Source organism: Bubalus bubalis, chromosome X, assembly GCF_019923935.1.
Source record: "Bubalus bubalis isolate 160015118507 breed Murrah chromosome X, NDDB_SH_1, whole genome shotgun sequence".
NCBI lineage: Eukaryota > Metazoa > Chordata > Mammalia > Artiodactyla > Bovidae > Bubalus > Bubalus bubalis.
In genome coordinates, this window is record NC_059181.1 from 65,561,886 (window position 1) to 65,579,341 (window position 17,456).

The 17,456-nt window shown below is 41.3% G+C and overlaps 1 long non-coding RNA gene across 3 annotated transcripts in view; it reads right to left on the minus strand.

Annotated features, from left to right (window-relative positions):
• LOC102402779 overlaps nt 1-17,456 on the minus strand; it is a 39,638-nt gene that overhangs the window by 9,953 nt on the left and 12,229 nt on the right. For 2 of the 3 annotated variants that reach the window (XR_006548727.1, XR_003106874.2), the window contains exons 2-4: nt 4,763-4,852; nt 3,137-3,273; nt 1,466-1,675 (exon numbers count right to left, since the gene is read on the minus strand). This is a non-coding gene — a long non-coding RNA (uncharacterized LOC102402779). Of the gene's footprint in view, nt 1-1,465; nt 1,676-3,136; nt 3,274-4,762; nt 4,853-6,255; nt 12,534-17,456 lie in introns of those variants that run through there. The other variant, XR_327318.3, reaches the window with a different exon arrangement.

Consider the following 17,456-nt stretch of genomic DNA (forward strand, 5'->3'; position numbering starts at 1 on the left):
CCTCTTGATGAAAGAGGAGAGTGAAAAAGTTGGCTTAAAGCTCAACGTTCAGAAAACTAAGATCACGGTCCCATCACTTCATGGCAGATAGATGGGGAAACAGTGGCTGACTTTATTTTAGGGGGCTCCCAAATCACTGCAGCTGGTGACTGCAGTCATGAAGTTAAAAGACACTTACTCCTTGGAAGGAAAGTTATATTTCCTACCTAGACAGCATATTAAAAAGTAGAGACATTACTTTGTCAACAAAGGTGCCTCTAGTCAAGGCTATGGTTTTTCCAGTAGTCAGGTATGGATGTGAGAGTTAGACTACAGAGAAAGCTGAGCACCAAAGAACTGATGCTTTTGAACTGTGGTGTTGGATAAGACTCTTGAGAGTCCCTTGGACTGCAAGAAGATCCAACCAGTCCATCCTAAAGGAAATCAGTCCTGGGTATTCATTGGAAAGACTGATGTTGAAGCTGAAACTCCAATATTTTGGCCACCTGATGCGAAGAGCTGACTCATTTGAAAAGACCCTGATGTTGGGAAAGATTGAAGGCAGGAGGAGAAGGGGATGACAGAGGATGAGATGCTTAGATGGCATCACGGACTCAATGGACATGAGTTTCGGTAAACTCTGGGAGCTGGTGATGGACAGGGAGGCCTGGCGTGCTGCAGTTTATGGGGTTGCAAAGAGTCAGACATGACTGAGCAACTGAACTGAACTAAATAACACTTGGTGAGGCACTGGAAACATCATCCATCACAGCCTTATTCCTTTAATTGGATAGTAATCTTTACAAAGCCTATACAATCAGGACTTTCTACACTGAACAGTTACCTCTACCTCTCAACCTGTATCCCCCTAACCATCCTCTCTCATCACTGCCCTAAAGTACACAGTGTGCTAGTTCTTTAGATCCAGTCTGATGATAGACAACTTTGTGCCTCCCATTCATAGTTGTGAAGCTTCTGTCAATTAGCCGGCAGAGCATAAAAAGATAAATCTCTATTTTATCTTCTCAAACAGCTTGTTTTTTGTTTTGTCCCACAGCTTTCCCAAGGCATCCTGAAGTATGTAAATGATTGGCAAAGTTCTCCAACAGGGCCTCAAGGGAGACTTTGGGGATCAGAGGGTCCAGAATGATGATTGGCCCATGATCAGTGTCACAGATGTGTCAGTCATCATCCATGTTCTCCTAAAACTTAGCTGTAAGCCTCTACCACATACTACAGTCCCATCCTAAACACCCTAACTAATGCAGCCTGCTATTTTCTTCACATCATCATTTTAACCCATGTCACACTCAGTTACTTCCCAGGTTAATTAGGAGGCAGTTTTGTTTTTTGTTTTTTGTTTTTTACCAAAGCAGACATAGATGATAATGACTAAAACAATCTAAATGGAAAGCTAAGTGCAATGTATACTGAAAAACAAGAAATTAAAGACTAATTATTATACTTTTAAGGACAGTTTACCCACCTCTGGATGTGTGGTGGTTGTCTTGAGACTTCATCTTCTTAACTGGGCCCAGGAAAGAATCTTGGTATAACCTCCTGGCCTAGAGTTGTTGCTCAGTGGTAGTGAATCTTTCCCCTGGAGGATCCTCATGCCCCATCTCCACCTAGGAATCGTCGAAGGGAATGGGTCACTAACACTGTCAAGCAACAGGCCTATTCTTTTGAGGTAGATCTGGAAAAGAGATTAAAAAAAATAAATTACTGAAATGCAGTACACTGGGAAAGTCTGTCCCAATGAGTAACTAGGGGTTAAATTAAACCATGTCTACCCTTTTCTTCAGATTAAGGACTGGATATTTAGAACTGTGTAGAGCTTTATATTCTATTAATAGCTACCAGCCTGCTGCTGCTGCTGCTGCTAAGTTGCTTCAGTCATGTCCAGCTTTGTGAGACCCCATAGACGGCAGCCCACCAGGCTCCCCGTCCCTGGGATTCTCCAGGCAAGAACACTGGAGTGGGTTGCCATGTCCTTCTCCAATGCATGAAAGTGAAAAGTGAAAGTGAAGTCGCTCAGTCGTGTCCGACTCCTAGCGACCACATGGACTGCAGCCCACCAGGCTCCTCCATCCATGGGATTTTCCAGGCAAGAGTACTGGAGTGGGGTGCCATCGCCTTCTCTGAGCTACCGGCCTAGCAACATGCAAATTCCTCTATTCATTCAAGCTCCATTCCCTATACTTCCCCTCATTTCCAAGAGCAACTTAGAGCTGAATAATTACCCAAATTCCCATATTTTGTTTTAGTCACCAGTCTCTACTGATGAATAATCCTCTACAGCAGTGGTCCCTAACTATTTTGGTACCAGGACCAGTTTCATGGAAGACAATTTTTCCATGGACCAGGGTTGGGGAAATGATTTTGGGATGATTCAAGTGCATTACATTTGTTGTGCACTTTATTTCTATTATTATTACATCAGCTCTACCTCAGATCACCAGGCATTAGATCCTGGAGGTTGGGGATCCTGCTTGAGAGCGTGGGTTTTTAATGTCCTTGTGTCCTCAAAAAATACAGGTCAAGAAATTAAGGGATTGAAAATAACAAAAGGAGGAGCTAGCTTTCTCTATCAGGAGAGCCATCAAGCCACTTGAGAAGAATTCCAATGTGGTCTGACCATATGAATTCTGTAAGACGTTGCCTCAGGCTTCTTTTATAAAGTACTATTGTAAGAATTGAGTGATCCATCTTAACAAAAGTACGTCTCTCTCACCTAGTTTTGTAGCATTCCCTTTTATTAATAATTTGTATATTAAGCAGCAAGATGTTGGAGCATTGCCAAGGTAAACAGAATTGTTTTCTCCTCAATCTACATGGTACAGTTCTTGAATAGCTTGTATAAATGAGGTACCACCAAAGTACCAGGATATTCAAAAAATCAAGAATGGCTACAGGCACATAAAACCTCAGTTATTATAACAACTAAGCAAATCTATGCAAAAGGAAAAACAAGGATCCAATAATGTAGCTTACACAGGCCCTTGGGTCTCTATTATTCTACTCTTATACTCAAAAAGAAAAAATGTATAGAAATTGATGAAAATTGGCTCATGTTCTGTTTTTAAAAGGAGAGCTATAGGAAGTTAAAGCCTTTAAAGCCAAAGACAGAATTCACACAATAAGCTCCTTACACTACCTTTTTCTCCAGGGAAACTGCAAGCCATCCTATTAGATTGGTTGGAGTTTATCCAGATTCTCAAAAGGAAAGACCTGATGAATATGAAGCTTCTTAAAGTTGCTTGCAGTCCTCAGGTCTGATATGCTTGGAATGTCCTTGAGAAGAAAGACAGGGCAAGGCTCAATATAATATTCATGGTGAGATTTGACAGAAAACAACAGAATTCTTTAAAGCAATTATCCTTCAATTAAAAAAATAAAATTTTTTTAAATGCTGAGAAAACCTCAACAATAAAAAAAAAAGAAAAAACCACTAAGAAGCATTAACCTGAAACATTAGATATTGATATCTCCTGTCTCTCATCTCTAGCTTGTTGTCTCCCTAAGGTCCTGTAATGGTCAGCACTGGCAGTATCACAGAAGAACTAAGCAAGTATAGAAAAAAGAGCTAAATTAAAGTATGAGTCAAACCAACAGCCACTTTAAGGGCTGTCTAAGTTTGTGGCCTAAAGGTGCTAAAAATACTTCAAGATGCAAAGCAGCAGAGGAATTGCTACTGCTGCCTGGAAGTACAATTGCCTTGATCATTTTTAATAATTGGTTACCTGCCCTTACTCTAGGATAGGAGGTCACTGAAGAAGGTCTAAGTCAGGTTTGCAATCTTGAAAGTATTTTTTATGTTATGGTATAGTGTGGAAAGAACCAGGTATGGCTTCCAGATCCCTGATCAAGAATTACCACATTATAAGGATCTTTATGTCAACATCAAACAAATCCTAGACACTTAGTCCTTGGAAGGAAAGTTACGACCAACCTAGACAGCATATTAAAAAGCAGAGACATTACTTTGCCGACAAAGGTCTGTCTAGTCAAGGCTATGGTTTTTCCAGTAGTCAGGTATGGATGTGAGAGTTGGACTATAAAGAAAGCTGAGCACTGAAGAATTGATGCTTTTGAACTGTGGTGTTGGAGAAGACTCTTGAGAGTCCCTTGGACTGCAAGGAGATTCAACCAGTCCATCCTAAAGGAGATCAGTCCGGGGAGTTCATTGGAAGGACTGATGTTGAAGCTGAAACTCCAATACTTTGGCCACCTGATGCGAAAAGCTGACTCATTGGAAAAGACCCTGATGCTGGGAAAGATTGAGGGCAGGAGGAGAAGGGGTCGACAGAGGATGAGATGGTTGGATGGCATCACCGACTCAATGGACATGAGTTTGGGTAGGCTTCGGGAGTTGGTGATGGACAGGAAGGTCTGGCGTGCTGCGGTTCATGGGGTAGCAAAGAGTCGGAAATGACTGAGCGACTGAACTGAACTGAACTGATCACTTTGCGTAGTAACAGTGTTTTCCCCCACTCTTCTTCCTCTATGAACCACAGCATTTCCCCCAAATTTTATGATACTCATCAAATTGCCCAACACCATAATAATTTGTTCACTTCTGTACCCACCATGAGATAGCAGATTCCTGGACAGGAACTGTCTTTGATTTTACTATTTATTCCAGTGCCTGGTCTAATAAATATTTGTTGAATTAAAGGATTACCTTGAGTTTGAAGATGCTGACATTCCCAGAGCATCCCTTTCTACAACTGCTAGAGATTTTATTTCAAGCAATGAACTGAAATACAACTCCAAGATTCACCTTTGGATGCTGTCCAGTGCAGGCTTCACTCCACCGAAACTTGATCCATCCTTCCTCTTGAGTGGGGGGGAACCAGCTCAGAATTCATCCCTTTAAAACAAATTCCAATAAATAGTTATAGCTGTATATTAACATTGAATGATAACTCGATTAACTACAATAAATGATCTCATAAGCACAGACCAGTGTTTCTCAAATTGGGGTGATAAGAACCCTGGGGGTTTGTGGATATATTCTCACGATCTCCAAGTTCTATATAAATTATTTAAAATGTTATATAAAATATTATATTTTTGACAAAGCTATTTTGAAATTGCAAACCATGTTTACATTTCAAATAACTTAAGTCACTGTTACTCAAAACATTTACTCTTTAGGATCTCAAAAAACTTGTTTCTTTAAAAGGTGCTGCATCCTGACAAATTACTTCAGTTTGAGAAACAAGAAGGCTCAGGACTATTCATATATTACCTCCAGTCAGTCAGACAAATATCTTTAGGCACTGGCTGGGGGAAACAAGCTGTGAGGAAATATGGATATTAATTAAAATGGGCAGTGAGAGAAGCCCAGCTCATTAATATAATTCTTCTTGCTCTTGCTGGGATACATGAACATGAACAAAAAAAAGTTTTCAAATTTGATGTTAATATTTTTTCAGTTGGATCTTTGTTCTTTTTATACCAGAGAGGCTAATCTTTTTAGCTCACAAAAGTATTTGTTGCAAAAAGTGAAAGGGAAGAGGGGAAGGTCATGGTCTTATAAAACATATTTCTCTATTGCCCTCTTGCCAAACAGGATCCACAAATATCTCAAACTAAAAAGACACTGCTACTCTCATCTGTTCTTGGGCAGGAGAGAATAAAAAGCGTACAAAGTTCTAACATATCAGATTTATATTCCCAATTCCTAGAGCCTGAAAAACTCAAGCTTAAAACAATCAACAATTTGCCAGCCTGGATATAGCCAAACACAATGGCCAGGGGTTATTTCTCATCACTTTCCATGCGTTCAAAAAAGGTAAAAACCAAATGACATTAAAATAAACATTATACTACCCAGGTGGCCGTAATAGTAATCATGTCCTGGACCAAAGACGAAAGTTAACCCACCTCCTTAAGTTCACCCTATCAACTTCAAACCCTTGTGTGCTCATTTTTTAAAACTATAACATATAATTCACACAAGACAGTACTTGATTATTATGTTCTACAGTTATTTCAAGTGTGCTTATATTAGCTTTTTTAACAATATAACCATATTGGGGATGAGATTATATAGGACTATAGCACTTCTATCCCTCACTTCAATATAGCCTAGCATAGGGCCAGATACACAATATTAATTTTGTAATTTTGTTAACTCATATGGTGATATATAAATTACAGATGAGGTAGAAACATGGAAGGACCCTCCAATTTTTGTAGGGGTAGCGTCTAAGAGAAAGAAAATGGAACAGGGAAAAGATTACTTAATAGCTACAAAGTAGTACTTACAGTATTCTAAAGAGCCAGAGACTCTTCTTACAGCTGTCCAAGGAGCTAGTAGTGCAAACTGCACCCTGAGCTGGGCCGATCTTTTGACATCCTTCTCAGACAACAGTATCCTTTTCAGTGATTACAAAGAACTGCTGTGGTGATAATTAGTTACTTGCTTCAGCAGTTCCATATTAAATGCTTCTCTGCCAAACACCTTGTACACTAGAGGCTGACGTATTATTCATTTGTATTCATTTTCACTATTGAAATTTACATCCAAAAGACTGATTAGACCTTGGCTTATTTTTCTTTTCATATAAAATGGGGAAACTGGTTCCATCGTTTCTAAGGCCTTACTTCAGTGTGGTGCTTTAGGTAACTTTAAAGTAGCAGAATTAAACAGGGTACATAAAATGTAATAGATTAATCAAACAAAGTGATCTATGGTTTTCAAAAGCACCTCAGCATGTTCTCTCATTTAATCCTTTTACAGCAATCTTCTTGAAATAAGTACGGACTAGTTGGAGCTCCAAGATGAAGAAATTTAACGATTAGGAAGTTTAGATAGTTTTTCCTAGAAGTGAATACTGGCAAAGCTCAAACAAGGAGTGGTTTGAAAATGGTGGTAGAGCCCAAAGATACTGGTCTTAAGAGTTCCACTCTAGAACTCCTTTGGTAATGTACTAAAATATCAAAGTCACAGTGGTCTATCCACAGACTCACCACCCTTAGTAAAATGAGAGACACTGGTCATCAGGTACATGATATAAATGGGTTTACCAACTTCAAAATTTTAATGACCAGGTTATCAATTCCACCCTGCAATCCAGATGTCTTTCTTAAAAAAATAAAAAAAAAATTAAAAAAAAGAAACTTTTTGGTTGTATCCTGGCAATTGGCACTATACAATGGCAATATGCAAGAAGAAAGGAGAGACATAGCCAGGCAATCTGCTTTGAAAGGAAGAATGCACAGATAGTGCTAACCTTCCTTCCTGAGAAGTCAATTTTCAAATGATTATTTATAATGAAAACCCCAAATAAAGGGTAGCAATCCAGTTCCTTTGGGTCTGACTTGCCTTGAGCATTTTGCCTAGTAAAGCAGTAAGAAAGGGGATCAGGAACGGTTCTGTCCCCAGAATATGACAATAATCGGAACTGGGATCATTAACAAATGCAGGAAAAGGAGTAAGGTCCAGTCACCTAGTTCTGGCCTGCTTTTGGTAGTCCATACTGCACAAATATAACATCAAAATGGTAGGGAGATCTTGGGCTGATGGGCTTAAAAATGGGACAATCAATACTGTGTTAACAACACAGAAGGGGCTGTGGGTGGTCAGCACTATTCAGAAGTAATGCAAAGAAGGAAGTGGAAGAGTCCGTGATGGGTGGGACCAAGGAAAGTTCAACAGGGAATTATAGAAATTCAAAGTGGGCAGAACAATGACATCTGGGACTGTTAACATTGTAAATTCAAGAGAAAAGAGTTTTGCTCAGTCAACATTTCCCAGCAACAATGCAAAAGGGGCAGGGCAGGGGTGGGAGGGGTGAGGGAGCATAATTTTATCTGGATAGATGGACACCTGAAATTGTGAACTTAAAAATCCATAAGGGTCCAAGGGCAGGCAAGGGGTTTATAGAGGGAAGATAAGGGCAAGGCCATGATTACTTGGAATTTGATACACTGGAGCCAACGCAAAAGGAGTGGGAATGTGGGTCGCCCTTTGATGGACAAGTTCACAGCATAGTGCAGTGTTTATAGTTTATTATACCATGAGAATTTAGAGCTGGGAGTGCTTACCTAACAAGACCAGGGAGGAAAAACCCATTGCCAACTGCCATTGTGCTCATCAGCAGTCCCAGTGAAAGTTTTGTGTCATCAGCAGTCCATGCAGTAATGCAAAGGGGGTATGAGAGAATGATGTCCTACTCTAATAGAAGGGTGTATAGATAACTGCAAATATTCACACCCAGAGTCAAAAAAAGAAGCCTTAAGTCAGTACTCGTGATCCATAGTGAGGGTACAGGGATCCTATCTAAAGATCATATGTTTGATATATTATTGGTGCATATTAATTGTCCAAGAGCTGAGGTCATGATAGCTGGCTGAGGGAGTATTACCGAAGTACACTGATAAAGACAAGAATTTCTATTACGTATATTAACAGTAAGGGATCTTGGCGGGGAAACAGTATCCCCTGCACTATTACAAAGGAGATACAAGAGTCCTAGAAGTAATAGGGGTATGGGAAAGTGCAACTCTGCACATTAATTGTCCAAATGGAAAGGTCTTAGCAATGGGCAAACTTACTGGAAGGCATAGGAAGTGAGGGGGAGGGTCCTTGTCTAGTGCACAAGAATGCACATCCACAAGCTAAGGAAGGGGAGGGCAACAGGATAAGACGAACTAAGTGGCAATTATGCAAATTAATGTTGAAGGGACATGGTGTGGTCAATTAAAATCATATACCTTATACAAATATAAGAATCTTAAAGGGAGTATGAAGCCCCTATAATGTAATTGTCATTACACATATTTGAGAAAGGGGCCTTAAGTGGACAGTACCCCATGCAGTAAAGCAAAGAGGATGAAAAGAGTCAGGGAGACAAGTTAACTCAGAAGACCATAGACAACTGTAATTACACATAGTCACAGTCCCATAACAAGGGCTTTAAGGTGGTAAGTTAACCTGTGCGTCAATAAGTGAAAGGGCTCTGATTTAAAAAGCACAGCTGTGGACAACTGAGAATGTGTACAAGACAACTAAGATTGTGCACATTAACTGCAATAGTGTGTAAGATCTTGAATAGTAGGCATCTCCTGCTAAAATATAAATAGAATGGGGACGGTCCTTACCTGAGGTACAGGTACAGGAGCAAACGTAAGTACATACATTAACAGTCCAAGACAGTGAATCTTAGCTAGTCAGAAGCCCCTGCCGTAATGTAAATGGGGCAAGGATAGGGGATCCTAGTCTAACATAAGGGAGCATGGACTACTGAAATTATGCACATTTAAACTGTACAGAAGCAGCAGCCAGTTGATTAGGACCCCTGATGCAAAGGAGGTGGAATGGGATGGGATCCTAGTGTAATTCTGCACATTAACTGTCCAAAAGAAAAACTAGTCAGTAGTCCCTGCTTTAATACTAAAAATTCAATATATTAGTTTGTCATGAGGGCACATGCACACTGAGTCCCAGGAGAAAGAGTTTGGGTCATTAACATCCCCTGATATAATGCAAAAAGGGAGGGATATTAATTTAAAGAGAAGGGCCTTAAACACTGGAATTTTGCATGTAAATACTCCCAGAGAAAAAGTAATGGAGGTAATTAATATGTATTTTTATAAAACAGAATATAAGGGACTGAAGTGAAAGAATATATTCGTGGTGAATTGTCACGGTTCACTTTATTCTAGTACAAAGGTCTTGAGCAAAGGACATCCACCACTGAATACAAGGGAAATGAGTGGAGTCTTTATACACTGCAGAGGAAGAGGAACAAATGCAACTGCACATTAAAAAGCGCAGAAAGAGGGGCCTTAGTGTTCAGGACCCTGAGGTTTAATGTGAGAGGATAAGATGCACCACAATAGTCAGTACCTTCTGTGGTAAGCAAAGGAAGTAGAAAGGGAATGGAAACTAGGCTAACAGAAGGGACCATAGCTACAGTTAAGCACCCTTCCATGTAACGCAAAAGAAGTGGAAGTAGGAGGGAACAGGATCCTAGATATCCGAAGGGAACACAGCAGCAATTATCACCTTGACAGTCCCAAATGCCTTCACAGATAATGTAAAGGAAGTCCTGGGATCCTAAACTAACAAAAGGGACCACATCTGCATTTAGGCACATTCACAGGTTCCAAGTACCTTCTATGGGAATATAAACAAAACTGTGGAGAGCATGGACTCCAGACTAAGAGAAGGGACCACAGTTGCAATTAAGCAGTTCTACAGTCCCAGTATACTCCCAGGTAATGTTAAGAGTTAGAGGGCATGGGATCCTAGGTTAACAAAATGGACCACAGTTGCATTTAAGCACCTTTCTGTCCCAAATACCAACAAGTAACACGAGTAGAGAGGGGTGAGATCCTAGGACTGTAGCTGCATTTAAGCACATTAACAGTCCCTTGTACCCTCTTTTATAAAGCAAATTAAGTAGAAGAGCATGGGAATCTAGACCAATGAATGAAATTGGATAAGCAAGTACAGTCCCATTAACAGTCCCAAGTACCCCCTGCAGTGATAAAAAAGCAGTTAGGTGGGAAAGGACTTTGAATTTAACATAAGGGACTTTACCTGCATTTAAACACATTGGGATTCCCTGGTGGCTCAGATGGTAAAAAGTCTGCCTGTAATGCAGGAGACTGGGTTTAATCCCTGAGTCAGGAAGATCCCCTGGAGAAGGAAATGGCAACCAAGTCCAGTACTCTTGCCTGGAAAACCCCATGGACAGAGGAGCCTGGCCAACTACAGTCCATGGGTCGCAAAGAGTCGGACACGACTGAGCAACTTCACTTTCACTTTCATACACAATGAAAGTCCCTTATCGCCTCTGGGATGATACAAACGGAGTCAGGTGGGAATGGGATCCCAGGTTAATGTAAGGGCCTGTAGCTGCATTTAAGCAAGTTAACAGTCCCTTGTACCCTCTTTTATAATGCAAATTGAGTAGGAGGGCATGGGAATCTAGATCAACAGATGAGACTGTATAGGCAAGTAAAGGCATTAACAGTCGTTAAGTACCCTCTGCAGTCATGAAAAGGAAGTTAGGTGGGAATAGAATCCTAGGTTAACATAAGGGACTATAAATGCATTTAAGCACATTAAAAGTCCCTTGTACAGTCATGGTAATGTAAATCTAGTAGGAGAGAATGAGATCCTAGACTAAGAGAGACTGTAAGTGCAATAAAGCTCACTATCAGTCTCAATTACCATCTGCAGTCCTGAAAAAGGGAGTTATGCAGGAATGGATTTCGATGTTAAGGCACTATACCTGCATTTAAAAACATTAACAGTCCCTTGTAGCCTCTCTGACAAGTGAGTTAGGTGGGGATGGGATCCTAGGTAACATAAAGGACTGCAAGCAGCACTTAAGCACATTAGCAGTCCCTTGTATCCCCTTCTGTAATGTAGAGGGAATTAAAGGGGGAGAGGGAATCTTAGACTAAAGCACGGGACTGTTTAACTGCCTTTATGTACAATAACAGTCCCTTGTACACTTTGGGGTAATGCAAATGAAGTAGGAAGGATGGGGATCTAGACTAAAAGAAGGAAAGTAGTGCAATTAAGCCCATTAAAAAGTCCCATGTATACTCTGAAGTAATACAAAGGAAGTTAGGTAGAAATAGGATCCTGATTATAAGGGACTATAGTTCCATTTAAGTACATTAACCATCCCTTCTATCCTCTCTGATAATGCAAATCAAGAAGGAAGAGAATGGATCCTAGATGAGATAAAGGAATGTAGCTGCAGTGAATCACATTAACAGTTCCAAGTATCCTCTGCAATCATGCAAAGGGACTTAGTTGGGGGTAGGATCCTAGGTTAACATAAGGGACTGTAATTGCATTTAAAAGCATTAGCAGGCACTTGTACAGTCACTGGTAATGCAAAGGGAGTTAGGTGGGAATAGGATCCTGGGCTTTAAAAAGGAGGGGGAGGGAAAAGAACGGTACGGGCACATTAACAGTCCATTGTATCCTCTGTGGTAATGTAAATCTTTAGGAAATGGGAGTCTAAACAAAGGGAAGGAACAATGGTAGTTCATTAACAAGTTCTATGTAGGCTCTGCAGTAATTAAAAGGAAGATATTAATAGTTGGGAATGGGATCCTAGGTTACCATAAGGGATGTAGTGGTATTTAAGGCCATGAACAGCCCCAATCATCCTCTGCAAGCCTGCAAAGAGCCTTAGCTGAGGATAAGATCCTAGGTTAATATAAGGGACTGTAGCAGCATTTTAGCACATTAACAGTCCATTATACCCTCTTTGGTAATGCAAATCGAGGATGGCCTGGGAATCTAGACTAACAGAAGGAAGGGCAGTGCAAATAAGCCCATTAACAAGTCCATGTAGGCTCTACATTAATGAAAACAGAGTTAGATGGGAATAGGATCTTAGATTAATATAAGAAACTGCTGTTGCATTTAATCATGCTTAACAGTCCCTTGTCGGAGAAGGCAATGGCACCCCACTCCAGTACTCTTGCCTGGAGAATCCCATGGATGGAGGAGCCTGGTGGGCTGCAGTCCATGGGGTCGCTAGGAGTCGGACACAACTGAGCGACTTCACTTTCACTTTTCACTTTCATGCATTGGAGAAGGAAATGGCAACCCACTCCAGCGTTCTTGCCTGGAGAATCCCAGGGACGGGGAGCCTGGTGGGCTGCCGTCTATGGGGTCACACAGAGTCCGACACGACTGAAGCGACTTAGCAGCAGCAGCAGCAGCAATAACAGTCCCTTGTACAATTTATGAAGAAAGCTGAGTGCCTTAGAATTGATGCTTTTGAACTGTGGTGTTGGATAAGACTCTTGAGAGTCCCTTGGACTGCAAGGAGATCCAACCAGTCCATCCTAAAGAAGATCAGTCCTGGGTATTCATTGGAAGGACTGATGCTGAAGCTGAAACTCCAATACTTTGGCCACCTCATGCGAAGAGTTGACTCATTGGAAAAGACCTTGATGCTGGGAGGGATTAGGGGCAGGAGGAGAAGGGGACGACAGAGGATGAGATGGCTGGATGGCATCACCGACTCGATGGACATGAGTTTGCATGAACTCCAGGAGTTGGTGATGGACAGGGAGGCCTGGCATGCTGTGATTCATGGGGTCACAAACAGTCAGACACGAATGAGCGACTCAACTGAACTAAACTGAACTGTACAATTTGTGGTACTCCAAATTGTGTGAGAGGGCACAAGAATGTACAATAACAGAAGGGAATGCAGCTGCAGTATACCTCATTAACCGTCCCAAATACCCTCTGTAGGCAGGAAAGGGAGTTAGGTAGAAATGAGATCTTAGGTTACGTGAGGGACTGTAGGTCCTTTTAAGCATATTGACAGTCCATTGTACTCACTGTGGTAAGGCAAATCAAGTATGAGGGCATGGGAATTGGAACTAACAGAAGGGGCTATAGCTGTGATTGAGCCCATGAACTGTCCCAAGTACCCTCTACAATCATGTCAGGGGGTGAGGTGGGAAAAGGATTTTAGATAAATGTAAGACTCTGTAGCTCCATTTAAGCACATTAACAGTTTCTTGTAGCATCTTCAGGAATGCAAATCAAGTAAAAGTAACAAATTTCAGAATAACAGAGGGGACTGTGGCCCATTAACAGTTTCTTGTACAGTCAGTAGTAATACAAATCATGTAGGAGTAGATGGGAATCTAGACTAACAGAAGGAACTGTAACTGTAATAAAGCCCATTAACAGTCCCAAGAACTTTCTGCAGTCATTAAAAGGGAGTTGGGTGGGAACAGGGTCCGAGGTAAACATAAGGGACTGTAGTTACTTTTAAGCACAGTACCAGTCCCTTCCACTTTCTGTGGTAGTGCAAGGGAGTCACTTACTGTTGGGGAATGGGGTCATAGGTAAACATAACAGACTGGATGGATTTAAGCACAGTAACAGTCTCTTGTGCACTCTGGGGTAATGCAAATTGAGTAGGAGAGATGGGATTCTAGACTTAACAAAAAGGACAGCAGTGCATTAAGCCCATTAACAAGTCCCTGTAGGCTCTGCAATAATGAAAATGAAGTTAGGTGGGAATGCGATCCTAGATTAATATAGAGGACTGTAGCTCTATTTAAGCACATTAACAGTCCCAGTTACTTTATGTGGTAATACAAATCCAGTAAGAACGACAACGATTCTAGATTTACAAAAGGGACTGTGGCTGCAGTAAAGCTCATTAACAGTTCCAAGTATCCTCTGCAGTCATTAAAAGGGAGTTAGGTGGGCATAGGGTCCTAGGTAACATAAGGGACTGCGGCTGCAGTAAAGCACATTAACAGTCCCTTATACCTTCTTTTATAATGCAAATTAGTCAGAGAGCATGGGAAAGTAGACCAACAGATGAGACTGTATAGACAGTAAGTGCATTACCAGTCCCAAATATCCTCTGCACAGTCATGAAAAGGTAGTTAGCTGGGGACAGAATCCTAGGTTAACATAAGACTGTAGCTGCTTTTAAGCACATTAACAGTCTATGAACACTCTGTGTTAATGCAAATCATGTAGGAGTGGATGGAAATCTAGACTAACAGAAGGAACTGTTAGGGACTTTTAAGCACAGTATCAGTCCCAAGTAATCTGCAGTCATGAAAAGGGAGTTAGGTGGGGGATGGGATCCTAGGTCATTGCTTTTAGGCACATTAACAGTCCCTTATATCTCCCTTGGTAGTGCAAATTGAGGAGGGCATGGGAATCTCAACTAACAGAAGGGACAGTAGCTCTAATTGAGACCATTAACTATTCCAAGCAACCTCTGCAGTCATGCAACAAGATTTAAATGGGAATGGGATCATAGGTAAACCTAAGAGACTGTAGATGCATTTAAGCATGTTAACAGTCTTTACACTCCAGGATAATACAAATCGAGTAGGAGGGACAGGCTCCTAGACTAAGAAGTGACAGCAGTGCAATTAAGCATTTTGACAATCCAATATAGGCTCTGGAGAAGGCGATGGCACCCCACTCCAGTACTCTTGCCTGGAAAATCCCATGGGCGGAGGAGCCTTGTAGGCTGCAGTCCATGGGGTCGCGAAGAGTCGGACACGACTGAGCGACTTCATTTTCACTTTTCACTTTCATGCATTGGAGAAGGAAATGGCAACCCACTCCAGTGTTCTTGCCTGGAGAATCCCAGGGATGGGGGAGCCTGGTGGGCTGCCGTCTATGGGGTTGCACAGAGTCAGACACAACTGAAGTGACTCAGCAGCAGCAGCAGCATATAGGCTCTGCATTAATGAAAAAGAAGTCAGGTGGGAATGGAATCCTAGGTTAACATAAGGGACTGTAGCTGCATTTAAGCACCATATCAGTCCCTTGTACCCTCTTTCACAATGCAAATTGAGTAGCAGGGCATGGGAATCTAGATCAACAGATGAGACTATATAGGCAGGTAAATGCATTAACAGCCCCAAGTACCCTCTGCAGTCATGAAAAGGGAGTTAGATAGGAATGGGATTCTAGATTAATAGAAAACACTATAGCTGGATTTAAGCACACTAACAGTTGTAGTTACTTTATGTGGTAAAACAAATCCAGTAAGAACGAAAATGACTCTAGATTAACAAAAGGGACTGTGGCTGCAATAAAGCACATTAACAGTTCCAAGTACCCTCTGCAGTTAAAAAGGGAGTTAGGTGGGAATAGGGTCCTAGGTAAACATAAAAGATTGTAGCTGCTTTTAAACCCAGTACCAGTCCTTTTACCTTCTGTGGTAGTGCAAGGGAGTCAGGTGGGAATGGGGGTATAGGTAAACATAGACTGTGGATGCATTTAAGCACAGTAACAACCTCTTCAAACACTCTGGGATAATGTCAATCCACTAGGAGGGATGGGCTCCTAGAATAATAGAAGGAATGGCAGTGCAATTAAGTACACTGACAAGTCCCATATAAGCTCTGCAGTAATGAAAAGGGAGTCAGGTGGGAATGAGATCTAGGTTAACATAAGGCACTATAGCTACATTTAAGCACATAAACAGTCCCTTGTATCCTTTTATAATGCAAGTTTACTAGGAGGGCATGGAAATCTAAACTAACAGAGGAGACTGTATAGGCAGGAAATGCATTAACAGTCCCAAACACCTTCTGCAGTGGTAAAAAGGGAATTAAGTAGGAATGGGATCCAAGGTTAATATAAGGGACTGGATCTGCACTTAAGTACACTGAAAGTCCCTGGGAGCCTCTGGGATACTGCAAAGGGAATTAGGTGGGAATGGGATCCCACCTTACTAAAAGGGACTGTAGCTGCATTTAAGCACTGTAACAGTCCTTTATACCCTCTTTTATGATGTAAATTGAGTAGCACAGCATGGGAATCTAGACCAACAGATGAGACTGTATAAGCAGATAAGTGCAATAACAGTCCCAAGTACCCTCTGAAGTCATGAAAACTAGTTAGATGGAGACAGAATCCTAGGTTAACATAAAGGACTGTAGCTCCATTTAAGCACATTAGCAATCCCAGTTCCTCTATGTAGTAATACAAATCCAGCAAGAAGGAAACTGATTCTAGATTAACAGAAGGAACTGTGCTGCCGTTAAGCCCATTAATAGTCTCAAGTAACTTCTGCAGCCATTAAAAGGGAGTTGGGTGGGATAGGGTCCTAGGTAAACATAAGGGACTGTAGTTGCTTTTAAGCACAGTATCAGTACCTTTTACTTTCTGTGGTAGTGCAAGGGAGTCACTGACTGTTGGGAATGGGGTCATAGGCAAATAACAGACTGTGGATGCATTTATGCACAGTAACAGGCTCTTGTACAGTCTGGGGTAATGCAAACTGAGTAGGAGAGATGGGATTCTAGACTAACAGAATGGACAGCAGTGTAATTAAACCTATTAATAAGTCCCTGTAGGCTCTGCAGTAATCAAAAGGGAGTCAGGTGGGAATGGGATCCTAGGTTAACATAAGGGACTGTAGAGGCATTTAAGCACATTAGCAATCCCAGTTACTCTATGTGGTACTACAAATCCAGTAAGAAAGAAATTGACTCTAGGTTAATAGAAGGGACAGTAGCTCCAGTTAAGCCCATCCATAGTCCCAAGTACATTCTGCAGTCATTAAAAGGGAGCTGGGTGGGATAGGGTCCTAGGCAAACATAAGGGACTGCAGTTGTTTTTAAGCACAGTACCAGTCCCTTCCACTTTCTGTGGTAGTGCAAAGGCATCACTATCGGGAATGGGGTCATAGGTAAACATAACAGACTGGATGGATTTAAGCACAGTAACAGTCTCTTGTGCACTCTGGGGTAATGCAAATTGAGTAGGAGAGATGGGATTCTAGACTTAACAAAAGGACAGGAGTGCATTTAAGCCCATTAACAAGTCCCTGTAGGCTCTGCAATAATGAAAATGAAGTTAGGTGGGAATGCGATCCTAGATTAATATAGAGGACTGTAGCTCTATTTAAGCACATTAACAGTCCCAGTTACTTTATGTGGTAATACAAATCCAGTAAGAACGACAACGATTCTAGATTTAC